Below are 25,228 nucleotides of genomic sequence, written 5' to 3'. Positions count from 1 at the left end.
GAGCGCTGCAAGGTTTTGGAAAGAGTAGAGAAATCGGCTGAACAGAGTGACAGTGACTTGATGAGGTGGCGGACAGGGGCGAAAGAAAGGATGCTTGTGAATGCAGCGCCGCTGTGTGTGTGTGTCTGGGCGGGTGACCGGGCGCCCCGCATTCCCATATAACCTGGTTTACTAGTATATTTTGCTAGTGTGTGTTTGCCCCAAGATGTTATTCTACGCCTTCTTGTCTTTCTTTCCTTTTGAGGGGTTACGGTTGCTGGTAGAAGCTGTACCACCGGGGAACTTGGGGGCGGGGGAGACTGCAGCGGAGTGGGGGGAGGGGGGTATTTATCCTGTAGAGACAATTAGGGAGCGTTACGCCCCCTCCGCGGCTGGCGGGCGCTCCACGCCTCCGCCGCCTTCCGCCACCTCCCGGTGCACCCACTCCACCGCCGCTGGCCTGGGAGGGTGCTCGGATTTCTTTCTCTGCTGCGCGTATCTAACCCTTACTGCATGTATTTCACTGCAGGCTGAACAAAGCTCAGGCTCAATTGTGCTTCCTGCTTGTCAGCCTCTTGCCTCCCAAACGCGTACCGTTTCCACTTGATGTCATCATGCAGAAGGGGGTGAAAGGGACTCGGTGACAGATGCAGGTAACCCCCAGTAGTCTGGGTAGCCGCCTGGGTGTCTCTGGGTCATTTGGGCCAGCAGTGTTTGCACGGGGCTGTTTGGGTGGTTTCTGCATCCATTCCTTTGCTGTCTGTGTCGAGGAGCCTGGGGGCTGCTGAAACTCCTGGGTCTGAGAAGGAAATTGCAAATGACTTGAAACCTTCCTTTTGAAAAAGTCATTGAGGGCAGGGTGCGTTTGGGGTCGAATAAATTCCACCGGGTTTCTACTGATGGGAATTTTGATATAATCAATACATAGACAGTTGTGTCTGAATGTGGGGTTTGGATATATGCCTGCTTTCTTATCTGTAGTGATACATTTTGGCTCCAGTCTGGTAATGGATATCGCTTGTTGAAAAGGTATGGCTGGAAGGCCGATTATAAATTTGACCAGTGCTCAATTAGGGCATTGGTCAGATGTAGTAACCTTCTTACGAAATAATGTCTCTCCTCCAAGCCTTCATTGTAATAGTGTTTGCAATATCAGGAGGGACATGCCAGCAGTAAGTTAACTGGGAGGTGGAAGGGAGGGCAGTTGGGGGAGCAGAAAGAGAACAGAGAGCCGGGAGCGTTAGTTAAGTTTCCATTTACATAGCCATGAACCATTAGGCTCTCGGTCTGCATTTTATCTTTAGGTTGTTGGTGCTTTTCCAAAAACTCTGGCCGGTACCTTTCTTTCCAAGGATAGTTCTGCTTCGATGTCGAGCTAACGAAATCTGGGGTTATCTCGATAGAGCTCCATGAAAAGGTAACCTTCAGACATACCAGGACACCTTGGCACTGGCATTGTCTCCTAGAGGACAGAGTCCTGGCATCCTGCACGAGGAGCAGAGAATAAGAATGGTGATGGGGGTGGACTCAAGGTTTATCTTGCTGGGAGAAGCAATTGCGGAGGGCCACGGGCTCCTGGTGCTCTGTCTTCTTGCACTGCAGCCACAGCAGTGCCATGGCTATGGCAGACTCTCTCGTCACCATTTCTGCCCCCAAACCCACAGAAAGATAAAATTGAAAAACTTGAAACATGTGTCATTCACCTCTAGGGTAGTTGTGTTTTGAAAGGGGACTTTGAAAAAACAGGAGTGGCACTGGCATTGATCCCTGTACTCAGAGCATCCAGGAATCCCTGGGAGAGGTGAAGGAGTTATCTGGTCTCAGCTAGAACAAAGGCCACCGCTTTGGGAAGATCAGGTTTGTAATGGTGTTAGGATAGAGGTACTTTGACAAGTAATTTTAATGTCAGCAATAATGCAGGGTGTGTGCTGTGTTCCAGCAAGAGGAAAAGCCACGTGATGGGATAATAGGGAGTGTTAATAATGCAATAGAAACAAAGGGTGTGGTTTTTTTTTTTAATAGAAAAAATAAATACCTCACACACAAAATTCCCCATGGGAAGACCAGTTGCCTGCACATGTAAATGCACGTCCAAGAACAAAGATAGCCATAGTGCAGTGTTAGGTTTCCTGTGGTTTTAAACTGTGTGCGGTAACAAATCATAATAAAGTGTTGTATTGATGCTTATTTTGGTTTTTCTTTTTGTAGGTGGAGGCTCCTTGCCCCCAGATGTCTGCAGTAGTGTTTAACTGTAGGCTGGGGGAGCCCTAGAAGGTTATCAGACCAACCTTTGCGTCCAGTGTCCGAGTCCTTTCTACAGTGTTCATTTAATTCATTCAGCAGATGTTTATCAAGCACCTGATAGATCATAGACTGTGAAAGATGCCAAGGGGTGGGGGCGTGGGGTGTCTGGAGACATAAAAATGAACCACCTTCAGGGAGCTTCTCAGAGACCTGATTCTGATTAAATTCAAAGGAAGCTAGAGAGAGAGGAACAAAGGGCGGTATTGGACTGCTGAGGGACTATGATCATTGAATGCCTCTTTCATTGGGGAGATCACTACTTCATAAGTGACCGGACCTGTTGTCCGAAGGTGACCTTTTCTTCAGCTCTTCAGCTAAATTCCACGTGAATGTTTAGATTTCAGCATTGTTGAAAGGTCATTCCCTTTCATTCTTTATTCCCTCAGAGTTGCTTGAACCTGTCTATCCTGTCTGCACCCTCTACTTTTCAAAGAATTACTTGAATTTTGAAACAAACCCTGCTTTTTTGTATTGTCTGATTTAGGAAACAGTTGGTGGGAGCGGGGAGGCACTTTTGCAGGTTCTGTCTTTTATAAACAGCGACGTATTGGCAATGTAGGTTAGGTTATGTTGCAGTAAGAAATCACCTCCAAATCTCTGGCTAAATACAGATTTCTTTCTCTCCCATATGATGTGTCCTGTGTGGTCAGCAGGTGGGACCTGCTCGTCATGGTCCCTCTAGGACCCAAAGTGATGGAGGTGTGACCCTGAGTGTGTGTGTGAGATCCCTGCAGTGTGGGAAAGGAAACTGGAGGATCTTGCTGTCTGTATTCACGACACCCACGTCACCCACAAGTGACTTATGTTGCTTTGGCCACACTAGTCCTATGATGCCATTTAAACCCCAATTCAATATTTCTCGCCCTGCAGAAGGGACAGCTGGATATAGGTGAGCCTCTCTCATGACCTCCGCAGGTGGTGTGGCCTAGATGAGGTTATGAAGTGTGTTCCTGTGTGGCTAGCTCATGCTTTGTAGACGTTGGGTGTTTACGAGTGCCAGTGCGATGAATGAATAATAAATATCTTAAGGAATTTGCCCTGCCCCACCATGGTATTTACTGATATGTTGGTGTTATATATACTAATGTGATTGTCCATTGATCATCAAATAAAAAAGTGTTCTCTCTTGTTGCCTGTTTTGAGTAGTTGTTTATTCTGAAGCGATAGGCCAGGAGGTAGTTCCAGGGCTAGTTCTAGGAGGTTCTGTGTTTAGCATTATGTAATAGAGAGCTGTTGCTTACAGACTTTCTCTCCCTCACCATCTGCCTCTTGTCTAAGACTTCCTGAGTTTGTCTGGAACAGCCTGGGGTAGAGAAGGAGTGGTCGTGGGCCTAATAAGGGCCACAACTAAGATTTCGAGGGGGCAGGCATGTGTGTAGGTGGCCTTGGGTCACCCCCTTGTGACTCCGATGTTTAGAAAAGGCACTTCGGATATGCGCTGTTTTCTGGTCACGGGACCAGCAGAACACTGGGTTGGGTTCTGGCACATTCGTGCTTCCATCAGCAACCATATTGACAACGTTGACAACGAAGGTGGTCAGTTTTAAAGCCTTCCTCACCATGCTGTCCCTCAAAATGGTTGGGTGCTGAGGGGCAGGCATTGCAAGGGGCTGTGGATTAAGCAGTTGGTGGCTGGTAGAGAGAGTTTGCTGTAGGACGCGCCGGTTCCTTAAATACCTTTGTTGGTGTTGTGATAAATGCATTCATTGATTAGAATTTTTAGGATATGATAAGTACCTGCGGCATAAGCGTGGAATTTAACAAAATAGTATTGCTTCTGGCTCAGTAATCACCTTGCTGAAGTCATTTCTATAAAGACAGCTCTCCCCAGACAGGCGATACGGTAAAATGCCTGCTGGCCCCTGAGTCACAGAGGCTAGAGGACATCAGTGTTAGCTTCAGAATGCAGAGGTTACCCTCTGCTTCCCTGGGGTGACAAACTATTGCCTCCAAATGGAGGGAAAGTGGGAAATGAGTGGCGGAGAAACCAGCAGGGAGAACCAAATATAGCCCATCCGGGACCTCCAGGAGCCAAGTCGGGGTGCGTGGGGGCTGGGCTGAGGGCGAGGCGCAGACCTAGCAGAAGGGGAAATGAGGCCCTGAGAGGCTAGGCTCGAAATATATTTAGGAAGCTCCAAAACACACGTCTGTATTTTGTTTGGCCTCTTGAGCACCCGCCGCTGTAATTGCACGACGAAGGCGGCCGTCCAGGTGGAGGACACTTGCAGAGTGGAGGTGGCTCCTAGCGCTACCCGTCCCGAAGGTGTGGTGGACAAAGCGAAAGGGAGGAAGGCGTTGATCTTCCTGCTCCCCCACCCCTGGCTTGGTGAGCCACGAGGTGTTCCAAGGAGCCCGCCTTCGCGGTTGAAATCTCCTTTGGATAAAATAAGTCCTTGTTTGATGTTTAAGGATTTTTTTTTTTTTTCTGGATGACCTACTGTCATCGTAAGACGTAAGGCCAGCAGTGTGTGCGACTCGTTTCTCCTTTGGGTGGTCGTCGAGGCCTGTGGTTTTTCTGGCCCGGACCCTGTATGGCTGCTGAGGCTTGGAGTGCATTTTTTATAGAATCGTGGGGTGGGGTCGGGGGGGGGGGGGGCTCCTTGTGATCTACTGGGAGCGGAGAGCCTGAGTAGGACAGGATGCCTTCTTTGCCACTGGATTTATTAATTCCTGCGTACCTAACACTCACTGCAAACATTTCACATGATAAAAGTTATTCTGACATCACACAGGCTTCCTGGGCTATCAGACTGCTTGCGGGGAAGGTATTGATCAAATGCGGACGAGCCTCTGGTGGAGGCAAAGTCAAGATGAGGTGGAATCTTGGAGGGCTGTGCTCTGTCCTGGTGTTTTCTGATTCACCTTCCATTTATAAATCCAGATAACCACACTTAATACACTCCTCCCTGAGGTTCTATCAGCATTGATGAGGTTTTGGCAAAAGCTTGGACAGATAAGTGTGAAAATAGGGAGTATTCTTATTAATATTGAAGTTCTGCTGATTAACAGATGAACTTAGATGTCTCCTTACTGACAGATCCCCTGTCTCCCTTAATTTCTGTCCCCACCGCCATATCCCAGATGGGGAACTCATTTCTCTGGACTGTAAGAGTGGGTACCTTTACCTCCTGGCTTTTCCACCCCAATCCATATTACAAAATGCTGATACCCTCAGGACAGTAGGCCGTTTTAATTGTTCATTCCCTTGCTTAATACGGAATGGCTTTCAGTGGCTTCTGCTTTTTGGGGACGAAGTTCCTATTTTTTTAGTCTTCCCTTTAAAGTTTTCCCCACCTAGACCCCAGACTTCATGTCCATCCCTGACTTTGGCTCTGCCTGACTTGAAAATGCCACACTAGCTGGATGGTTAACACACTATTCCCCCCAAATGCTTTGCATAGCCTGTTTTAAAATTCTGGAATATTCCATAGCCTGCAATGTCCTCTCCCTATACTCTGTCATTGAAGGTGTGACTGGCTCTTAACTCTTCTAAAAAATTTAAGTCTGTCTCCTTAACCCATTGCAGTCCTTCACTTCTTCCAGGTTCTCTGACAAAATTGCCTACATCTCTCATTTCATTCAACATTCATTCATTCGTTCCACAAAGGGCACTTATTATAGATTGTCTTGTATTATCACCTGAGATTGAGGTGTCTTTTTCTTTCTGTTTAATTGCAAGGAACAGAAACCCACTCAAGCTACTTCACGTAAAGGGAGATACACTGAAACGATGTCCCAGGATGGGAATGGGACTTTTCCAGGCTCTGCTCAGCTGGGGGGAAGGGTGAGGGATCTGGCTTCTTCCAGGGGGACCTTGGAGCTGGTGGATGTAGGGACTGAAACCAGCAAGATCTCCTTTCTCTTGTAGGCTCCTCAGAGATGAACACTGGATGAGGTTTGAACCTATTTTGTATTCCCCACCATGTGCGTACAGCATAAGGGCTCAATAAATACTCAGTCATTGATGAATCTTTGACAGCACAGAAATGATCTCGACCCACTGCGATAAAGGAATTATGGATGTTTTTGGTCATAGACCTACGGGAAGTTAAGAAGAAGAAAACTTCTTTTTAAGAGCTTCCCCTACTTGCATTAATAATGATTAAATATCGAATCAAATTAGAGTTGCCAGGCTGCATTGTACATCTCAGTGGTTGGGAAGTGAACATTCTCACTGAGGGTCATCATTCTAAGAAAATGAATCGTTATTGGTAGTCTGTTTTTTGATTTTAGTTTGTCTGCTTCTTCCAAAACAGACAAAACAAACAAACAAAACAAACAAAACAAAACAAACAAAAATGTCTTCTCCTTTGTGACATATAGCAAGCCGTGTTAGAACTTTACATCCCATAATCTTAAGGCCACCCCACAATCTCAAGAAACAGACTGCTGTTTGGGTTGAATCTTAGCGGGTGACAGTTGCCCACAACTGACTACCATGTCTCCCTTTGTAATGAGCTTTTAGCCATAAATGCCTTCGTGATGGACCTCTGGTTTGCCTCGCCTCTTTTGATTTTGGAATACTCATTCACATGATAGGAACTTTGGTTTAACCCTTGGAATGCTTGATCATTATGGATAGCGTTATTATGAAAGAGGAAATGTGTTCAGCTGCTTGAAGAAAATGGCCAGGAATACATTGACGTGAAAATAATGTTCTCAGTTTGAGGGATAATGAATGGAGCAGAGATAAATGTCTCAAAAACAAAGTGTTTGGTGTGATATTCTCTTCCAGTTGTGTTGCTCTGGGATGGGTTTGTAAATTGCTTCCTTGCAGGTTAAAAGGGGTTGGAGAAAAACGTGGATAGATCTCTGTACCTTGTTTAGAGAATTTGCCCCTTTGTTGCATGAGACATAAGGATTATGGTCATTTTAAGTGAATAATAGCTAATTCAACCATACAGGTAGAGAGCCATCCTTATCTGGGGCAAGAACTTGTCCATCCAGTCCTACTTCATCAGGCTAACATGTAAGAAACTGAAGGTAGGAATCCATCTATTCACCTCTGGTGATGGGTAAAATGGCATTTGAAACACTGAGAATCAGTGACTTAAATTTTTTTTTTAAGGTTTATTCATTTCTCAGAGACAGAGAGACAGAGCGTGAGTGGGGGAGGGGCAGAGAGAGAGAGGGAGACACAGAATCTGAAACAGGCTCTAGGCTCTGAGCTGTCCGCAAAGAGCCCGATACGGGGCTCGAACTCATGGACTGCGAGATCACGACCTGAGCCGAAGTCAGACACTTAACCGACTGAGCCACCCAGGGCACCTGGGCATGAGAATCAGTGACTAAACTCCATGTTAGATATAAAATTGTGTATATTAATTTTATTCAAATACTCAGTGCCTGCCATTTGCTGGGCACAATTCTGTACAATTCTAAGTAAAATCCTTGCCTTTCCTTAGCTTAATGTACAAACTTGTAATTAATTTGGTTTTCTGCCTTTTATTTTTTGTAATGGTAAAGCTAACAGGGGACAGAATAAACCAAATGCATCTGATACTCTTCTCTCTCAATTCTTGATCCCTTACCATCCATACCCACCTTACTTGATCCTAATTTAGTTAAGTGATTAAAAACATGGAATTTTTGAAGCAAGATGGATTTGGGTTCAAGTGTTGGCTGTGCTGTAATGACTTTGAGTAAATAAGGTCTGACTGGGCCTTGGTTTCTTCATCTGGAAAATGGAGGGGCAGTCAATCTCATTGACTTATTTAAGAGCAAGTCAGATCATTTACATAAGGTGCTTAGCGTGTTGCCCTGTGCATTGTAAACACTACATAATGGTGGCTATTATTAATGTCTGTTTTATTTAGCATCTACCATCCACCGGTCTTGGTGTTCAGTTCTGGAAATCTCAGGATGAATAGTTGCGCTCTGAACTGAAGAAGCTCGTTAACCAGCCAAGAGGATAACCACATCTAAGTAACTACGGCCTTTGGCATTTTTATGAGGATTTGCTTTGTATGTCATGTCATTGGAGTCTTGTCATTGGAGAGTCTCTGTAAAGCTTTGCTTAAATGATGTGGGGTTTAAAAGGATAGGCCTTCTCAGGAGGAAGCTGGAGGAAGCAGGGAGGCTGTGAGACCACCTGCAGGGAACTCAGACTTTCTGTAAAGAGCACCAGACACCCCTCCTGTGGCCTCGCTCCTCCCAGGCAAAGCGAGGGTCTGGTTTCCTAGGGTCTGGTTTCCTGGGATGTAGGATGACACAGTGACTCAGCTTGGCCAGGACTAAGAGGATGCCCAGGTTGAGGGACTTTCTGTTTTAAGACCAGAACAGTCCCAGGAAACCTAGGATGAGTTAATCACCCTACTTAGGGGTCCTGTCCTGGTTCTGTGACTGTCTTAGCATCCTGAAGCAGGCTTTGGGGACACTTCACATGGTTACAGATGCAGCCATCCTCAGAAAGGAGGTAGGAGAGAACAGGACAGGATAAGACTGCAGAAGGCCAGCGTGGCTTTGTCAGTCGTTTTATTTATGGATCTTTTTTTGGAATGGGATCTTTATTATTATTATTGCCATCTTTATTAAAGAAGAGATCTCTTTAGCACAGGCAGGAAGGAAAACTGGACTATACAACGTAAAGGTAAAGTTAATGGGATCTTTTAAAAATGCTCTACAAACCACGGTATTTGCTGTGCCTGGTAGGGTTGTTGCACAGGGCTTGGGGCACCGTTGACATTCAATAAATACTTGTTGAGGGACTGGTGGAGTTTCATCTTTGAGAGCTGGGTTCCAATTCAGGGCTGGGTTGCTGATCTTTGTAGGATTTCAGTCTGGGCCCTTTGACAGCTGATTTGAAAATGCATACACCTAGATCTGCTCTGGGTTCCTTTGTTGTGCAGATAACTCGTGTTTTTATGTACGAGCTTATGTTCTTCTTGCCTGTTTTTTTTTTTTCTTCTTGGTGGAACCATGTGATGCTAGCTGATGAGTTGCCGTGTCTTTTTGTTTGCAGCTAAGGATGCTTCTGGAATGCACACATGCTGTGAACATAACAGTAGTGTGATAGGAGTGCTTGTGTGCACAGTGCCCAGTGCTTCCCTCCCAGAGTTGAGGGAGAGATTTCCCGAGGAGTCTGTTCACTCCAGTGGGGGGTGGGGGGGTGGGGGAAGGTGGGGGCTTGGGGGGTGGGGTTGGGGGGCGGGAAGGGAACTGGGCCACTCTACTGAGTGGAGATAGCTGGAGCCTGGGCTCCAATTTGCCGACATTTCCTCTTCCTGAATCTCCATTACTAACACATGGGATTGATGGCAACCGATAAGGCCCTTGGATAAGCCACAGATTGTTCTAGTCTTTAGCTGATGCCTCCAGTGATAACCCTTTGTGTTCTGTTTCTTTTTGGGAAGTGTAACTATTTATCTGGGGATGTTAGGACCTGCAGCAAATTGCCAGAAACAGTAATTAGCTTGGTAAGTCTGCAAAAACCCCATGCACATAGCACCTGAGGGCAATTGCTAGACATTCACGTCTCAGATTCCTGTGTAATCACTTCATGCACTGAGAAATCGTATTCATTTATGTTCCTGATAAGCTAGATTTCTTCGTGGGCTATTGCTTCACCTGAGAAAAAGGTAAATGGTTTGTCTATGGAAGGGGAAACTCACAGGCAAGCAGAATTTGTTTTCTAAATTGCCTTTATTTCTACACACGGATGCTAAATATTAGTTGAGAGAGTTAGTGTTTCTTTGCAGAATCACCCGCTCTCTTTTTTTTTCTTCCAACAGTGGAGTCAGAGCTATCAAAAACAAATCGTTCACACATCTTATGTCAAAATAATAATACACAAGGTATTTGAGAATCGCATCTTACCTCAGTCATTCATTCCTACAAGGAGGTCTTTGATTTGCCAGGAAAAAAATGCCTTCGCCAAGGAGTTAAAAAGAATATGTTAGATTTTACCCCCAGATTTATTACATCTTATTTGTGGAACCTGTCCGTGGAGAGCGCCAAACCCTGTCTTTAAGTTGCTCCTTAAAATAACACCCTCAGGAATCAAGGCTAGTCTGGAATGGAAATTGAAAAACGGATGCTGTCCAGACAGTTTAGAATTCCTTGTAAATTAGGAAGGCAGTGGTAATCAATTTGGAAGCGTAAATGTGATTCGGCCTCGGTTCTCTGGTTGCCTTGGCTTTCATTTTGCTCCTTGTCCTTGACTCATGGCAAAGGGCATCGCCATTAGATTCTGTTGCTACTCTTTCTAAAGGTGAATGGGCTTCACATGGATGTCCACTTAGAACAGCCTAGAAGTGGGTTGTTCTCGCTGCAGGAGGAAGCAGTTCTGCACGGGCTGATGTTCCTCTGGTTCTGGAGTTCACTTCCCTCGGTTTAACTTCTCCTTTGAGATTCTGACTTGTAGAGAAACAAATTTCTTCCTTTTATGAGGCTTTTTAGTGCTAGGTGACTGGTGTCGCTCGATATAATCTATAGTACTTAACAGCTAAATACACTTTGTTTTCCCAGAGCTGATCACAGCAAAAATGAGAAAAGGAGAGAGAGGGACAACAGTTTGAGGGAGGAAAGGCGAGTTAAAGCAAATAACGGGGTAAATAATTGTGTAGGAGCGTGGTATTTTCTAAACTCAATTTTAGCTTCAAAGTCAAGAACAACTGTTGTTTACATGGTGCTATTGGCTTCGTAATTAAAAGCATGTTGCCCAAAGCAAATTGACGTTGTTATTAATAATGCATGTTCTACGAAATGACATGGACGTTTATCAGATGCTTCCCTTCCCAGACTGTGTTGGATTCCACAGTGTTTGGATTGACAACTGAAAGAAAGTTGGGGGGCGGGGGAAGGAGGAGATACCTATAGAGCAGAGGTGACAGATAATGTTTATCATAGGCTCCAGGCACAGCCCTAACTGCTTTAAGCATGCTCTCTGAGAGGCGGTACATCCTGGAAAGTTAGGTGTCTTGCCCAAGGTCACCTGGTGAGTTTATGTCAGAGCTGAGATAGGCATTTGTGTGCTCTGTGCTCTGATCCACAGCCTGGGAGCCGCATTCACAGCCGAGATTTGGGATTGAAAAAAAAAAATGCGTTAGCGCTTTTTTAAAAAATGAGTTCGGTGTAATAGAATTTAAAAAGAGATCTGACTGCTGCGCTGTTCTGTCTCTGGGAACCAAGATGGATGATTTGGGTTCACATCTGCCTCAATCAGTTTGATGTTGACTTTGAGGCCGCATGGTTTGGAGAGTCGGTGATGGGATCTGTTGGGAAATTTGCAGTGAGATTTCCGACTGTTATCTGAGCTTTGCCCTGTGCTAACAAGTTTCTATGTAGTTTGGTGGTGTGAATTGTTCCTTGAAGGGCCACTTGACTGAGAGCCAGTGCATGTAGCTGGGAGCTTAAGACTTTCATGAATATGCTACTAGAAACATTGTTTGAACAAAAAAACATTTCTTACAACCCCTTCTCCCCTGGTTAGTGTTCTGCCCAACACCAAAAGGGGAATAGATCATATCCTTTCATATCGCCATTCCTTTGTTCATATAGTTTCCTTGTCCTGGAGTGCCTTGTCTGCCTGTCCCCCCACTGCCCCTTCCCACTAAACACCATGTCTGGATGGAAAGCTGTAAGTATATGCTTGCTTCAAGACTTCCTACTCATTCCACCGCCTTACGGATTCTCCTCCAGCTATCTCAGGAAGAAGCAAGAATTAGTTTTGCTTCTATTTGTTCTTAATTTTTATTTTGTTTTATTTTAGAGAGAGAGGGGGGAGAGAACCTTAAGCAGCCTCCCTGCCCAGCACAGAGCCCCACACGGGGCTCGATCCCATGACCCTGGGATCATGGCCTGAGCTGAAAATCAAGAGTTGGACACTCAACCGACTGAGCCACCCAGGCGCCCACCCCTCCCATTTGTTCTTTGTAATCCCACTTACCTCTGTGTGTGATAATTTTGTATGTGGTTACCTCCCTGCTCCACTGAGAATTCTCTGACTGCAGGGACCTTGTCTCGTTCAGGAGTTTGGATGAATGGATGAAAGGATGAACAAGTGAATGAACAAACTTGATATGTGGATTTGTTGGGATGGATTAGAGTGTATCTCCATGAAAAATGGTGGTAGACCTGAGCATTGACATGTCATTTGATTTTGGTGACTGGTTAGAGGCTTAGCAGAATCTCGACAGTATTGATATTTGGGACTGGATAATTATGTGTTGTGGGGAGACTGACCTGTGCACTGTGGGGTGTTTAGTAGCATCCCTGGGCCCTACCCACTAGATGCCAATTGCCTTGTTGTAACAATCAAAGATGTTTCCAGACATTTGCGATCTTTCTGGTCGTCAGGCCAGCTGCAGGGAGAGTGGGGGAGAACCATGAGGCCCCAGGGTATGATGGAGCCACGAGATCGAAGAAGCCTGGGTCCTGAATGACTGAGTAGAGGAGAACCTCCCTTAGCAAGCTGCATTGGAATGCAGTGTGAAGAAGCAATGAAAACATTTATTGCATTAGGCCAGTGAGATTTGGGGGTGCTTTATTCAGGCAGGCAGTCCACCCTGCCTAACCTTCCCTGACATTTGGATGAAGAGACCTTGTTGGAGCGCCCATGCCCATATTCCAGGTAGTAAGTAAAAACAGACGTTCCAGCCACGGAAAAAGGGACGGATATTTTTGTTTGTTCTTGTATAGTGTCAGTCTTAGTGCTCTTAAGTCTTTTAATTTCTGTATTTTGTCAGAAAATGAGATAATGATAAATGTGACTTTGTTATTTCCACCACTCTGGTAATTCTGACCTGTGAATGTTGAGCTATAAATAACTTTAGTAAAAAGTAATAAAACATCAAATGTCCTAGCGGGTTTCACTTCACTGTATATGTGTGTCTGGAATGCAAGCTCAAGTTGAGATATTTGTGGCAATTTATGTCTAACGCATTGTAACGTTTTTGGGGAGAAAAATGACAGATGTTGATACCCTACAGCCACAGCTGTTCCCCACACCATGAACTAATAAGTCTCTGTATGACGCGATGGGCTTTGAAACGGACTCATATACGCTTAGTCCAGCCGAATGCTGTAGATTGGTGCCCAAAAGCTTGCTTATCAGACAGAATTCAGTGCATAGTTCTCGATTTCTTTTGCAGCAATTAATTGTATCTGTGGTTGTGTCTACGCAGAGCCACTGACCAAAATGCATGAGTCAAACGGTTTCGTTTGGCATCCTTCTGGAGGACAACAGCGGGGTTGTTTGTGGCAGACAATGGCTGTTTGTGGGTGAGCCCTGCGGTGGCTGAGGGCTTTGTGTTTGGTTCAGTGGTCGAGGTGCCTGCTCTGTTTGCACAGCATCCCCTCTGTGGTACAAAGAACCACCCCTGCTGAATTTCACCCTACCTGTCAGTCGGTCAGAGAATTCCTGTCGGGAAGTAGAGTAAATGCGGATTGACGATTTTAAGATGGGAGAGGCCCCCTTTCGAGTTAGAGATCCTTTTAGGCGTCTTAACTACCAAATAGCAGATTCTTGTGTTTTTCCCCCATAGAGAACGCCTTCCAGTAATAAGACTAACTTACATGGATGGCACTGATTATATGCCAGGCTCTGAGTGTTGTGTATGAGGTGTGTGCATAATTCTCGCTGCAGTCTGAAGGGGAAGGTACTTTTAATATCTCCATTTTAATTTGTCGACAAGAAACTGAGGCTCCGTGACTTGCCCAAGGTCACAAAGTGAGTAAATGCCAGAGCGCGGATTAGAACTCAGCCACAAATGGCTCCAGAGTTTGTGCCGTTGGCCACTGCGGTGTGCTGCCTCAGATTCTTCATTCTGTTCAGGAGACTCCCTTTCTCTGAGATGTTCCGTATTTTCATGAATCCAGCAAACATCTGTATATGATGCTTACGAAGAGTTAGTGATAGGACTGCTTTATTTTTGCATTGTTTGAGCATAATTTCCCAATTGAGCTGTCAACCGATACTCTTGGGTCTTCTATAACTCTTGGCACAATGCTTCCTTGTAAGAAGGGTACTAACGTAGCACGTTGGCTTGATTATTTTCACACAGAGATGCTCCTTTTGGAGGTCACCTCTGTCAGGGTAAGAACACATGTACACAGGGACTCACGTGCCAGGTGATACTGGATGAAGTGATACTGGGACTCGGAGGGGAGAGATTACTCTGGCTAAAGGATTTAACGTAGTTTCATGCAAGGTGATGCTCTTGAAGTGCAGGTAGTAATCCAGGCGTGCGGGTGGTAGAATGACATTCCAGCAGCAGCAAGGTGACAGGGGAGCGTGGATGTTGTCTTCCGGACACCAGATAATGCTTTATGACTACAGCGTGGAGGATGTGAGCCGGATTGGTCGGAAAAGGATTGGAATAGCTGGTGGGAAGGTGGGGGGAGGGGGGACTTTGGGACTTGTTTGGTTGGAAGTCATTGATGGTTTGGGGGCTGGGGATCATGCGGGTTTGAAGCTGTGCTTTTGGAAGCTTCATCTGGCAGTGGTCAGTGTGGATTGGAAAAGACAAAGCTGGGGAGACCAGCTGGGGTCCAGAAAAGACGTAGTGAACACCTGCACCCCAGGAAGAGGGCCACAGGAACAGAAAGGATGCACGAATGTGAGAGACATGTCAGAGACAAATTTAGTAGAATTTTGGAGACCGGTTCAATGAGAGGTGGGAGGTGAATGGGTTTTCAAGTCTGGGGTACTGGGTGAATAACAGTAGCAGCTGTAAAATTACATGGAAAAGACCAGATTTGGAGGAGATCAAGAGTTCTCTTTGGAAATGGCATTTGGAAGAGAGGTCAGAGCTGTACCTTTGAGAATAATCCACATCCAGATGGCCGTTGTGAGTCTGAGGTCGAACTGTGTTGCCAAGTGGGAGAGAGAGCCTCTGCGAGCTGGCTGTGAAGGATCGTAGGCCGAAAGGGAGGTGGGAACAAAGAAAACACATTTGTTTTCTGGAGCAGAGGGTACTTGCATGTATTGAGAACCAAGAGTGACTTCGTGTCATAGTGTAGCTTAACTTACATGTATTATTCCCGAATTGATTGTGATTTCTCCTAGACTTAAGATATTTGAGCTATTTTCCATGCATGTAAATAGCCCATGAAGAGTGGTCCACATGGGGCCCTGCCTGGAATACTGGGAATCCGGATGGACGATGCTCGGCTCGTCTGAACCGGCTAACTCACCTGCCCCTGGGCAAGCGCAGGCTGTCTTCTTCTCGTTGCCTCCTTGAGGATGCTTGCCTTCTCTTTTTTCCTCCGTCCTTCTGTTCAAATCCTGACTCTTCCTTTGATACCCTGTTCAAATCCCATTTCTGAATCCCTGATGATCGCTACCGAAAATGACCGTCGCTGCTTCCCTACCTCTTGCAGACCTAGCGTAGGTCCCGGGGGCGGCCAGCTGCTGACTGACGATAGATGTGGGTTCTGGGAGGGCTGTGCCTACCTTGCGCATCTCTGCATCTCAGGGACCTGGCTTATTTTTTCCCACCATGTTGTCACAAGCTGTTGTCATATAAACTGTTAACCTTCTGTCTCTCACTGGCTCTTCATCTCCTTAGAGACTGCAGTGATCTAACACTTTCTTACATCTCCCCCACTATTTTGGATATGGTATCTTAATGCTACTAGTTGCTTAAGGACTGGATCATTGGGAAGTTTTCTTTTCTCTTTGGGGTCCTGTATCTTGGTAGTTGAGTCTCGTATTGGCAATTGGAAGTATGATATGTCGGTTACCACCCCTGGCTTAGCTTGTATTCTACTCAGAAGATACATTGACTGTCTTGATTGATTCTTCTCTCTCTGGTCAGTTAACGCGCTGTGAAACTAACAGCAAGGGGATCGTACGGGGGCAAATGGCCCTGCAGTGTGGCCTTCGGTTTCATGGAAGAAGTTGAGGGTAGATTTTCAGGAACCAAAATATACTTGGAGCCTAAATGGGTAGGACAGTAGAGGCCTGAAATTAGTTTTTCTATTTCTAAAATTAAATTAATGAGATGAAATTCATTTAGCATAGTGTGTGGAGTGCTCACAAATATACAGAGTAAAGCTTCGTGTTTAGATAGATGAGGAAAATCTTTTGGGGACAGGAGAGGCTTTCCTTTTCCTTTTTTTTTTTTTTTTTTTGTCAGACACCTAACCGACTGAGCCACCCAGGTACCCCTCTTTTGTTTTTTATTGTTTATTTTTGAGAGAGAAACAGAGAGACAGAGCACGAGTGGGGAGGGGCAGAGAGAGAGGGAGACACAGAATCCGAAGCAGGCTCCAGGCTCCAAGCTGTCAGCATAGAGCCCGAGTGGGGCTCGAACTCACGAACTGCGAGATCATGACCCGAGCTGAAGTCGGCCGCTTAGCCGACTGAGCCACCTAGAGGTGCCTCCTTTTCCTTTTGTGGAGTTTGTTTACTAGTATAATCTCTGCCCCATCAGTCTCAAAAACTCTAGTATTCAGTGCCGATTAGTTCGAATCTGGTGCCCTGCGCTCTGCTCTCTAGCTGTTCCCGCGGTCTCAGAAAATGAGTCTGCTTTCTTTGGGTTGTGGAGAAGGAAGGAACTTTATAGACTGTGTCAGGTAGACTGATGTTCATAAGTGGTGGTTGAATAATCAGTTTAGTACATTGGCCAAAAAAGAAGCAAATGGCAGTGGCATTTGGAGATGACATACGAAGATGGCAACATTTTGATAAAATTTTATTTTGGTTTTTTAAATGTTTGTTTATTTTTGAGAGAGAGAGAGAGAGAGAGAGAGAGAGCATGCACCACAAGCGGGGGGAGGGGCAGAGAGAAAGGGAGACAGAAGACCTGAAGTGGGCTCGGAGCAGAGAGCCCAACGTAGGGCTCAAACTCAGCAACTGTGAGATCATGACCCCCGCTGAAGTCTGACGCTTAATGGACTGAGCCACCCAACTGCCCCTATTTTATTGTTTTTAAGTAGACTCTATGCCCAACGTGGGGCTCGAACTCTCGCCCTCAAGATCCAAGTCTCACGCTCCACCCACTGAGCCAGCCAGGTGCCCCTGGAGTGAAATTTTAAACAGTGAATATCTTTGAATTGACGTTATAAGTTAAAGAAGTAACTGCTAACTTTGCTTGGCGGTAACTGTGTCCAGAGCATTTTGCAAAGCTTTGTGTGAGTTATCCAAGCTAATTATCACGATAATTTAGGAGCAGTTTCCGTGTTTAGCCTCATTTTTTGGATGAGCAAACTGAGACACGGGGAGGTTTGGTAGCTTGGTCAAGATTACGCTGTCGAGTGGCAAAAGCAGCTTGCAAACCCTGAGTGTGATTGGTGACAGCACTGGTAACTGAGAGCGTCACAATACGGTGGTCTTTCCAGACTTCGCCTTAGTAGTTACGGAAAAGTACCAATAAAAAGAAACAGCGGCTATTACAAAGAAAATATACTAAAGATGAAATACGAAAACTTTCAGGGTTTTAATTTCGGTCACTCTGTGCTGTAGTCATAATAGAGTTGTAATTAATTATCTTATTGTGGCTATTTTATTTCCACACCAGAAATTCATCTGGAAATTATAGTGCAACAAATAGCTGCTGAAATCATGATGGTAGTAATTATATCCATGACATAATTGTGGAAATATAGAATAATGAGGTTATTTTGAGGGAAGTCCGCGTCAGTAGAATAGTGAATGCTTTTCAAATGTAGAGCAAGCCAGAAAGCAAAGGGGCCTAATTATGGATTTGTAATAATATAATGGAAATAGGTGAGTTTTCAGGAATATTTTGGAGGCTAAAAATTACACTGCTCAGAGTTAATGTGGAACTTTTAACCAGATATTATCAAGGTCATTAATAATATTTTTGGCTCTGGTGGGTTTTTTTCTTTTTTTTTATTAAGCATTGTTAATCTCTAGACTATTGTTTTATGAAGCCTCCCGTTTCTAACATTGGAAGTAACTTATATCCCCAGGTTTGCTGTCTTCCCTGCTGCAGGATCCCTTTACGGAGTTTCCCCGTAAGAGGTTTTATCTTCCGCTGAGAACACCTCCAGATGTCAGGAACTTACAGCGTCCCAAGTAAATTGTTCCACTTTATAGTCAGGAAAAGCTGAGCCCAAATGAGGTAAGTTGGTAGGCCAAGGTCTGCCCTTCAGAGCTGGGCCTTGAGTTAGCCCTGACAGAATGTGCCACGCTGTTCAACCCTGGTCACGCTCCAGGAATCGTTCTGTGTCTACCCCAGCTGCCCAGCCTTTTCTTCTGATAGTACACTATCAGCAAACCATAGGACCCTTTCAGTGGGATCTTACCCCATGGGCCTGCAGGGTGTCTTTGGTTTTACCATTAGAGATTCATTCCTTGTGGTGTGGTGAAAAGAGCAGGGGGATTGTGGTCTCTTGGTAGACTGAGGGCTGTATCCCTGCCCTGCTAATTCATCAGCCTTGTGATCCTGAGCAAGTCCTTCCGTGTCCTCATTTAAGATGAGACCGGTTAGTACTTACTTCAGAAGGTCATGGTGAAGGTCATGGTTAACGATGATAAGTGATGTGCATGGAGCCCTTGCAAGGTGCCAGGTGCTGTTTTAAGTATTATGTATATGTTCACTTACTTACTTCTCAGAACAGCAGTCTGAGGTAGGAATCAGAGGCAGGCCCAGAGAAAGTAAATGGTATGTCTGAGGGCTGAAGCTGGTATGAAGACAGTTCGTCATAAATTAGTTCCTTTTCCTTTTCCTTTTGGGTTTTGTGTCCATGGATCCTTTGCTAAAATGTGAGCGCCCTCGTGAAGGATGACACAGTCACCTAATCACTTGGATCAAGCATTTGCCAGCCCCACGGGGACGCAGGTGCAGAGAGGGAGTGGGCAGGTATGATGGGGGTGGGGTAGTGGGAGGAGAGAGAGCACCAACACCAGGGCCGGATGGGCGGACACGGGGAGACCTTGAGACACTCCGTTGTACCTGGACCGATTGGCCTTGGATGATGCTGGCCCCTTGCTTTGGCTTCACTTTTCTTTTTCTTGGATGTGAAGAGGTCAGGTCTCCAAACATGCCGGCAGGAAAATAGGACTTTGGTCCTTTTTCTTGCTTGGTTAACCTTACAAGAACTCCTCTCCTTTCCACATCCTTAAAAAAAAGGGGGGGGGGGGAGAGAAAGAAGAGTGACATCCTGGAGTAAAACCTAAAGGGAGTGGGGATGGGTCGTCATTGGCTGAGACACAGGCCCCGGCCTGGACTCGGGAGCAGTGCGGACGGTGGGGCTGTGAAGTCTCTCCTGAAACGGGGGAGCAAGCCAGCTGTGCAGAGCCTACGGGCGAGGGGACAGACCGGGAAACACGGAAGGAACACTCCGCACTTTCTCTGTTGGGTAGAAGAAAACCAGAGCAGGTGAGGCCACTTAGTTGAAAAGAGCTGTGTGGGAGACAAGGAGACAGAACACATGACATGAAGTGTTTTTTAAAATCCGTCCTTGAGTGTATTTGCGACAATAAATCCCATCCTCAGACTCTGATCAGTAAAGGCTGTTTCTCTTTGGAGTGTGTAGGCCAGTGTCAGGGCCCAAATGACATTTGGCCACCGAAGGGTTCCTGTGTGCTCTCAACTCCACCCCCCACTCTAGCCTCTTTATAATCCTGAAAGCAGGAGATTAGTGTCAAACGTGGGTCCAGTAAAACAGTATTTCCTTACTTCCAAATTATTTCTTTCCAAGAGAGAGCAAGGTTTAGGAGCAGTGGAGAGAGACCATATGACAAGATATGTGGTGAGGCCCAACTTGGGTTGATAGACTTGCCCATCTTTTTTTCCCCATGGATTAAATTCAGCTCAGTGTACAAGCCTTTATCAGAAAATACAGATGCTTGGGGCACCTGGGTGACTCAGTCGGGTAAGCGTCCGACTTCGGCTCAGGTCATGATCCCACTGTTCGTGGGTTCAAGCCCCATGTCAGGCTCTGTGCTAACAGCTCAGAGCCTGGAGCCTGCTTTGGATTCTAGGTCTTACTCTCTCTCTGCCCTCCCTCCTCCCCCGGCCCCCCCACTCATGCTCTGTCTCTCTGTCTCTCAAAGGTGAATAAATGTTAAAAAGTAATAATAAAAGAAAATGTAGATGCTTATAGTGAGTCCTGATTACACTGTCACTGTTGTGATGGTGGCCTGTTCAAGTCACATGCTTATAAGCTTTCTTATTTCGTCTTTATATCATTGTTGTGTGTATAGTTAGCAGTTGAAATTTGAGGCTAGAAATTTCCCATGTCTGTGGATTTTACACACTAGGATTTCGTGGTAATTGAAATAGTGAAGACAGGGGTTTCCTTTAGCTCATCATCCTTACAAAGAAATGGCGGGCTTAAGATGTTCACGGAACAAACAAGCTTACCTGCAAGGTGTTAGAAGATTCTAAAAATGCTTTCTAAGAATTTCAAATGTTATGAAAGACCTATATTTAAATGTTCAAAAAAGTGTCTATGTTTGAGAGAGAGAGAAACCAAGCACAAGCGAGGGAAGGGCGGAGATAGAGGGAGACACAGAATCTGAAGCAGGCTCCCCACTGTCAGTGCAGAGCCCGACGCGGGGCTGGAACTCCTGGACCGCGAGATCATGACCAGAGCTGAAGTTGGACAGTTAACTGACTCAGCCACCCAGGTGCCCCAAGACCTGTATTTTCATAAACAACGAATACTTTTAGTTCTTCTGTTTACTCACTAACATGGGAACTCTAAGAACCTCAAGTATAGGCAACGCTTTACCTGCTTTAAGTCATGTGTGAAGCCTCCTGTATGCCATTGACCTTCTCAGGCAGCTGCTTTTGTAATGCCTGCTCCTGACTCCCCTCTACACTTTCCTGCTCTGCCTCTTTCCTCCGTGTAAGCACAGGGCATGCTACCGATTTGCACTTTTTGTCCATTTGGTGGACAACTTTGACGTTACTTCTAAAACCTGCACTTATCCTTGCGATCCGAAATGGCTTCTGTGGAGGCTCCGGGCAGATGTGCCCTGCAGGGTCAGCTAACAGTGATCAGGCTGCAACCTCCCGCCATCCTGCATTCTCTGAGCTGACCCTGGGCAGGTGTGGCTGCTCTGGAGACCTTGAATAAGCTGCGAGGAAAAGGGAAACGTTGGAAACTATTTAAGAAAGATACCCTCTGATTTCACTCACATGCAGAATTTGAGAAACACAACAGATGAACACAGGGGAAGGGGAAGGAAAAATAAGATAAAAACGGAGAGGGAGGCAAAATAAGAGACTCTGAAATCCAGAGAACAAACTGAGGGTTGCTGGAGGGGAGGCGGGTGGGGGGATGGGCTAAGCTAAATGGGTGATGGGCATTAAGGAGGGCACTTGTTGGAATGAGCACCGGGTGTCATATGTGAGAGATGAGTCACTGGGTTCTACTCCTGAAACCATTATTATGCTGTATGTTAACTAACTTGGATTTAAGTTAAAAAAAAAAAATGCTTGTCCCTGGGAGAAACACCTCTGAACACAGTATTATAAGCCTACAGTGACCCTTGAAGCTGACCTCCCTGGTCAGCAGGTTCTGAAGGGAGGTGCTGGATACAAGGAAAATGGGGAGAGGTTGGAAAAACCCAGCTCCATCCATTACTGTGAGTCTCCTTGGGAGCTTTCGTGAAGGAGGCTGGGGCATCCAAATCACATCCCCGTGCCCCACCCCGTGGGGCTCATTAAGTTCGAAGAAGGTGAGCAAAACTGATTTAATATAGAGCCTGTTTCAGCTAGCAAAGTAGTTTTAGGTTAATTCTGCATAGTGGCGGAGTTGTGTTTTTATGTGCGTTTTAAGTGTTTTCCCAGTACCGTGGGGTTCCTCAGAGAATTTGCGTGCATTGTGCATTCGTACCCGTTTTACGGGATTTAGGAGCATTATTTTATATTTTAAATTATCACCGTGAGTTATGGTTGTTACGTTTGCTTCTCACGCTGCGTTGCTGCTGGTATCGGGGTTTATTTGGTGCCGATTTCCTAGTCAGGAATGGATGCCCGCCTGGTAAGCCTGGTACCGTGGGCAGACCAGCCTGGTTTACATCCCTTCACCCTGTGGCAGGGGCCACAGAAGAGCTTCGGGGAGTGGGCGCCCTCCCTCCTTAAAAATTAAAAAGGAACTTCTTCACCTGTCTCTTTGCTCCCCCTCCCGCTGCTAGGAAACAACAACAAAAAGCAGCCTGAGTTGTGGATCCAGTTGTCAAGTCCTTGCTTTTGTGATGCCTGGGTGACTCTTGAGTTCCCATTCTGAAGATTATCTCTTGCTGATTTTAAATCCCAAGCAGGCTTGTTGCATGAAGCCACAAGCTGGTGAGCAGATAGATGGGTGATCTCTCCTTCATGTGGTTGCGGTGTTTGAATGCTTAATTGATAAAGTATTCCCTGACAGAGCGTTTCAAAAGTTCACATAAATCTGCCACCCCCTCGTCTTCACTTTTAAGCGACTGAACGGAAGAGTCATTTGGGGACAAGCTCCTGAGCCCCTGTTGTTTGTTTTTGGGTTTTGCTTTTTTTTTTTTAAATGTCCCTGATGATTTGCCGTAAGACATTCGTGAGTTCCAGAGGTTACGGACCATCTCCCCATGGCCTTGCTGAGCTGTGGGAACACAGGAGCTGGTCGTGGGAAAGCCGGAGCTGGGGCTGGAGAAGGTCACACACACGCTCGAAGGGCGTCCCTGGTGTTAGTAGGAAGTCGTGAATGGTCAACTAAAGGAAAGAACATGGCACTCCAGGTGCATAAAGGTGGGGAGAAGAGACCCCCCCCCCCTCCAGCGGGGACGTGGAGGCTGTTGTAGGAGAGGGAGAGGGAGAGCATGTAGATGGAGGGAGGTGGATGGAGAAGAGTTGGTCAGATGAGGCTGGAAATGTAACTAAATCACCAAAGGACCCATGGAGCCTGGTGGCTATGTGGGCCCTCCCCCTTGGTCGTCAGCAGTGAGTGGGGATTCAAAGCAGTGGCCTGATCAGACGGTTCAAAGCGTGGGAAATTAGGCAGAAAGTGTGGGTGTGCATCCCAGCTCTGCCGGTTACTTGCGCTGTGACTTGGGCAGGTGTTTGGAACATCCTTGTCACCATCTCCTGCTCTGCAACACGGGGACGATGAGGACACCTTCCCCAAGTCGTCTCAAGGATAGAGGAGTCACCATATGTAAATCCCGGGCGTGGAGTGGCACCCCTGAGGGCTGGTGGGGATCTGAGTTGCCACTTAGGGGCAGCGCACAGGACGGTTGGAGTGTGGCAGAGCGGGGGGCTGGGGGGACCTGGTTTGCAGGGATTTTTGTGGCCATCTGGAATCAAATCCCAGATATGGGCCCTGTGGGAGCCCTGAGTTCCTTTGGAGGTGGTGTGTGTGGTCAGGAATATCTTTGCCTGCTTCTCCTCTCTAGGCTGGGTTGTGAACCCAGGCAGTGGTTGCGGGAACAGACCTGAGAGAAATTTCAGGAGGCAGAGTAACCTGGGCTTGATGAAACTTCAGAAGCATTATATTATCTTGTCTTTTGGACAGCGTGGTTACTCCAGTGCCCGATTGTTCTAACGGGGAGATATGTAATTGGATCTTAGCTGGCTAGGTTTCCTTGCAAACTAAAAGAAAATTGCCATTTTTAGAGTTGCATGCGGGTTTCTTTGGGGAGATGTGGACAGATATCATGGGGATATTTGCCTTTAATTTAAAATGAGTTTCTTGGAAATCCATCGGATTATATGTCTAAACTCTAATGTCGAGAAAACTCTTTTCCGAGGCACAAAAGTATTAGTCCATTATGAACCTCTCTGAGGCAATAGAGACTCTAAGTACTAAATTCCACAACAGAATGGAGGCTGCTAGCAGGCGATTATTGAGGACTTGGGTTTAGGCAGTTTGCAAAACAATTCAGCAAAGTATATAAAGGCAACGGGGGGGAAATAGTATTGCTTTTTTTGTGCTGCCAACCAGGTTTGTCACATGGATTAGTAATTTAGATAGGAACAGCCATGAATCACTGCTTAGAGTTTTGCATTTAATTTTATCCTGGAAGCGATTTCCTTTCAAATTCTCGAGCTGTAGTTATCATTAATGAATTAAACATTATGAAACCCAGAGAGCCACTAATTCATTTTGAAATAAGTAGACATTTAAATCTGAAAAAGAAACCTTAAATTTTGTTCAGTGGTGTTTAATATTTTCAAGCCGACAGCATGTGGAATGGTATCTCACGGACGTGTTTTCCCAGAGAGGCTGGTACTGGGGGTACGTGTGCCTGACATCTTGGTGCAGGTCTGGGGCATGAAAGAAGAAATCAGGTTTTCCCCATGGCCAGTGACTGGGTGTTTTCCAGAGGGGAGAGATTTAAATATTTGGAAAAGGAAGCTGATTAGAGTCAGAGCTCCCCACCCAACCAAGGTCCTTATCTCCAGTGCTTTCCTGCTTAACCCTTTCAATCCTGTCCTTTCGTGGGACACCTGCCGTCTCTCTGCGTCACTGCCTTCTTCTGCCTTACCAAGTGCTGCTTTGGGATAGGGCTCGCGCAGTCATCGAGGTCGTTGGACACAGTCTGTGGGAGCTCCGGCCTCTCAAACACTCAAGACCAGCTTTGGGAAGGCACGTCCTCGTGCAGGTGATGGCTGGGCAGGGGCTGGGTGGTTACACGGCAGCGCTTGAAGATTTTAGAGCACACGGTGAGATAGCACACAAAAGCCAGACTCCTTACATTTCAAGCCTGGAAAACATGGTCAGTTTCTTCCCTTCAAAGACTTTAATGTAAAGAGCTGGCCAGAGAATTGGCAGATTGTGTCTACCATTATGCGAACGTTGTTATGTTCAAAAAAGGGTAAAGGGGCTACGTGTCAAGGCCAGCAAATTTGATTTGGACATGGAAGGTGTCTAAACTTTTGTTTAACTTGTCTTCCCCCCACCTCCCCAAACAAGATTCACCCCCATCTTACCTCTTTTGAAAGCCTTTTGTTTTGTCAGCTGAAGTTATTTTTGGAATGGTCATCTGTGGCAGCCTATGGTCTGGTCTGAGCCTCAGTTTCCTTGTCTGTAAAAGGGGATGATAATACCTGCCCTC

The 25,228-nt window shown here is 46.0% G+C and overlaps 1 protein-coding gene across 5 annotated transcripts in view; it reads left to right on the top strand.

Annotated features, from left to right (window-relative positions):
- Positions 1-25,228, top strand: part of RNF152 (ring finger protein 152) — a 78,255-nt gene that overhangs the window by 1,011 nt on the left and 52,016 nt on the right. Inside the window, exons 2-3 of one of the 5 annotated variants that reach the window (XM_027069098.2) lie at positions 509-632; positions 1,284-1,396. The exons of 2 other annotated variants lie outside the window; for them this stretch is intronic. The gene's annotated coding sequence lies outside the window, so the exon portion shown is untranslated. Of the gene's footprint in view, positions 1-508; positions 633-1,283; positions 1,397-8,099; positions 8,209-25,228 lie in introns of all 5 variants that reach the window. 2 more of the 5 variants (XM_027069101.2, XM_027069099.2) reach the window with 2 other exon arrangements.

This window comes from Acinonyx jubatus, chromosome D3 (assembly GCF_027475565.1).
Source record: "Acinonyx jubatus isolate Ajub_Pintada_27869175 chromosome D3, VMU_Ajub_asm_v1.0, whole genome shotgun sequence".
NCBI classification, from domain to species: domain Eukaryota; kingdom Metazoa; phylum Chordata; class Mammalia; order Carnivora; family Felidae; genus Acinonyx; species Acinonyx jubatus.
This window is presented reverse-complemented; position numbering and strand designations above follow the sequence as displayed.